General features: G+C 59.4%; 1 protein-coding gene across 1 annotated transcript in view; it reads left to right on the forward strand.

Moving 5' to 3' along the window:
* The window catches only part of HTRA1 (HtrA serine peptidase 1), a 71215-nt gene that overhangs the window by 1080 nt on the left and 66824 nt on the right, over positions 1-3311 (forward strand). The gene's annotated exons all lie outside the window — the stretch shown is intronic.

A 3311-nucleotide genomic window follows, 5' to 3' on the forward strand; every position in this document is an offset into this window, starting at 1 on the left:
TTTTGTATTAGTTTCAGCTGCCCAGTCCGAGTTTCTTTCTATCAAGGCAGTTGACTTCCAAGTGGAAGCATTTCCAAAGGGGCAAGGCTCATGTGCAAACAGGACTGAGCTTCTGATGGCATCACACGTGCTGAGGTCCCATGGTCAGAACAAGCCCAGAGCCATGCTGGGAGGGCCACACAGGGAGGACTATTTGGAGATGCGGTTCGCTGGGGGTCACCGATGTAGCACTCTACAACAACGTGGCTGGGTTGCTCTAGGTCAGTGGTTCTCAACCTTCTGGCCCTTTACATACAGTTCCTCATGTTGTGACCCAACCATAAAATTATTTTCTTTGCTACTTCATAACTGTAACGTTGTTACTGTGATGAATCGTCATGTAAATATCTGATATGCAGGATGGTCTTAGGCGACCCCTGTGAAAGGGTCCTTCGACCGCCACAGGGGTCGCGACCCACAGGTTGAGAACCGCTGTTCTAGATGGACAGGCACATATCGGGGACCTGGAGAGGTGCCCACTCTGCATAAACAATTTAAGCTGAGCCCCGGCCGTGCCGCAGGCCAGGGTGTCCTGTGGCCGCTGCTGTCTGGCCGGGAGGGCGTGTCCCCTTTTCCAGCAAGAGCCCTCCTGGCATTAACGTTCAGGTTTCGTCATGTGACTTGTGCAGCAAGGGCCACGGAGTGCCCGGGGCCTGTCCTGCAGCAGTGACTGCGGAGAAAGGAGAACAGGCTGAGTGGCCTGTGTTCCCTTAGAAGCGAGAACACCGCTCACCGTGGGGGCAGGGAACCCCTGTTCCCCCCCCCCCCCATCCTTTTGGAAATTCCTGGCCTCCGGGGGCTCAGAGGTCACAGCCCAGCCCCGCCTCCGGGAAGCCCCCCGACTCCCTGAGTGCCTGGTCTCTGGCTCCCGGGGAAAGTTCGTTTTACCTCTTGTCGATATTGTCACTTATAATTTCTGAGAGCGTTTCTATCCGCCCTGTTTCTCCGTCTCCCTGCAAGTCATTTCCACGGAAAAACATCAGGTTGTGAGCCTGAGTGGACTCTGTTCAGGGAGGAGGCATTGGAGCCAAACGGTGGATCTCTGTACGCAGCGTGCTCCGGAGAACGGCGCGTTTCCCCTTTTAACCTTTACATCTAACGGGGAGACGCCAGGGGGTCAACGAAACCCACCGGGGGCAGATGAGGGGGGCGGGGGAGGTCGGAGGGGGAAGCTCTGAGATGCGGGGAGAGGAAAATGCGGCCACAGCTCCTTTACTCCGGTGGGTGCCGACGGCCAGCCGTCAGCAGTGAGCACGGGGACCGAACCACGAGGGCGCCCGTGCCTCCGCCCTGGCCCGTTTGTGCCCCGAGGGTCCAGAGAAGGAAGCACAGGCGGCCGTTTCCAGGCGTTATCTCAGACGCAGACACAGGCTCAGTGCGGGCGAGACTGACCTTGCCGGGGAGGAGAGGACACCGCGCGGACGTGACTGGCCCCCACAGACGGCTCTTTAATGGGAGGTGTTCCTGTCAGGCCCTCTTTGCAGCCACTTCAGGTCTCCGCTTTGCAAGGCCTCACGTAGGCCTCCCCTGGGTCAGTCGGTGAGCACGTGGCCCCTTTGCCCTCCAGCCCTGAGGTAGTCTTCCAACCCCAGCTCCCTCGTGGTCCCCTCCGTGGTCCCCCCGTGGCCTCAGGCCCTGGGACCTGGTCCTGGCGCTGCAGCTTCCCGGCCGTGGCCTCGGGTCCCCGAGCCCGGGGAGGGGCTGACTCTCACAGTCAGAGGAGGGGACAGAAGGGGTCACAGGAAACCCATCGCTGGTAGACGAGGAGGCGCAGAAAGCCCAGGGGGCCTCTGGGATTGGGTGAGTGACATGATGGGCACGTGCTTCCTTACACAGGTGGGCGCAGCACAGCTCACAGTCCAGGTAACACGACAGTAACAGGAGGGAGCGAACGTGTGGGCTCCCTCCTGCCACTTGCTGTGCCCGAGGGGTCAGGGGAAGGGCCGTTCCCAGTGACCCCGGCCCTCCGCAGGGCTTACCTTAGATGCAAAAGACAACACTCAGTACAGTAGACGCCGATCGCTGTCGGGACACCGGCCTGGGACGCGACTACTCCCCGAGCTCCTCGTTACTGAAGCTTTTATTCCGCACCATCCTCCGCGACCACAGGCCTCCCCTGAGCTCCCAGGTCAGCGTGTGGCCCCTTGTCGTCCACCGTCCTCAGAGTCTTTGAAGAACCGGAATTCGGGGCGCAGCGTGCGGTTTCTTAGCAAGAACCTGGGATCCAGCGCTGCCGCGACTCCTGCTCCGTCCAGGGCCGCTTGGCGCTGGGTCAGGCTTCCCGCCGCCCTGCCCTCCTCCCCTGCGCCTCCCGCCCCAAGCTCGCTGGTCCCCTTCGCCTTCCCACTCCGCCCCGTTCAGTTCCCTGAAGATGCCGCTCTCTCTGAGGGGCTACCCTTCCCCCCCGCACCTCGCCCCCAGCACAGCCCGACACCCCAGCTCTCTCCCTGCCCGGCCTCTCACCGGCTCCTCGGGACTGGAGCTCAGTGTGAGCTTCGGCTCCCTCCACGCCGGCCCTTTAAGGAGCAACATCTTCAAGATGTGAAATGTTAGGCAAGGGAAGCAGCCCAATCTAGCTCTCCGTGGATTCCAGAGACGTAAACTAGGCGGGAAGCCACGTGCAGACCCGGGGATGGGAGGGGGACGGCCACTCCTGCGTGGGACACAGTGTGGCAGCCGCTGCTGTGGGCGACCGAGGCCACGCTCTTGGCCTGCGTGGTCAGCGTGGACGGAACGGGGCCACACACACACCACGCCTGACCAGCTCTGAGGAGGCTGCCGGCCCGGGCGGCCTTGCAAACTCAGAGACGGACACGTGGGGTGGCCCAGCGTCATTTGTGACGAGAAGCGCGTCACGGTGGGAGTGTGGCCGAGGTCGCCATCTTTTTTGTTTTTGTTAAGTAGTTCTTTTTTAAAAAATATATTTTTATTGACTTTGGAGAGGAATGGAAAAGGGGGGAGAGAGGCATCAAAGATGAGAATCATGGATCGGCTGCCTCGTGCCCGCCCCACGCTGGGAATCAAGCCCTCAACTTGGGCACGTGCCCTGATGGGGAATCGAACCCGGGATCCTTCAGTCCACAGGCCGATGCTTTATCCACTGAACCAAATGGGTTAGGGCAATAATCCATATTTTTTATATGGCTGGCTGATATTAGACAAGAGATTATACTTGAGCCACTCCAGGAGATTGCTATAGACAAAAACCATTTCACCACAAAAAAAAAAGTGTCCAGAATAATATAATGCTTGTTTTGCCCCAAAAGCAAATT

Source organism: Myotis davidii, unplaced genomic scaffold, assembly GCF_000327345.1.
Source record: "Myotis davidii unplaced genomic scaffold, ASM32734v1 scaffold1055, whole genome shotgun sequence".
Classification (NCBI taxonomy): Eukaryota; Metazoa; Chordata; class Mammalia; order Chiroptera; family Vespertilionidae; genus Myotis; species Myotis davidii.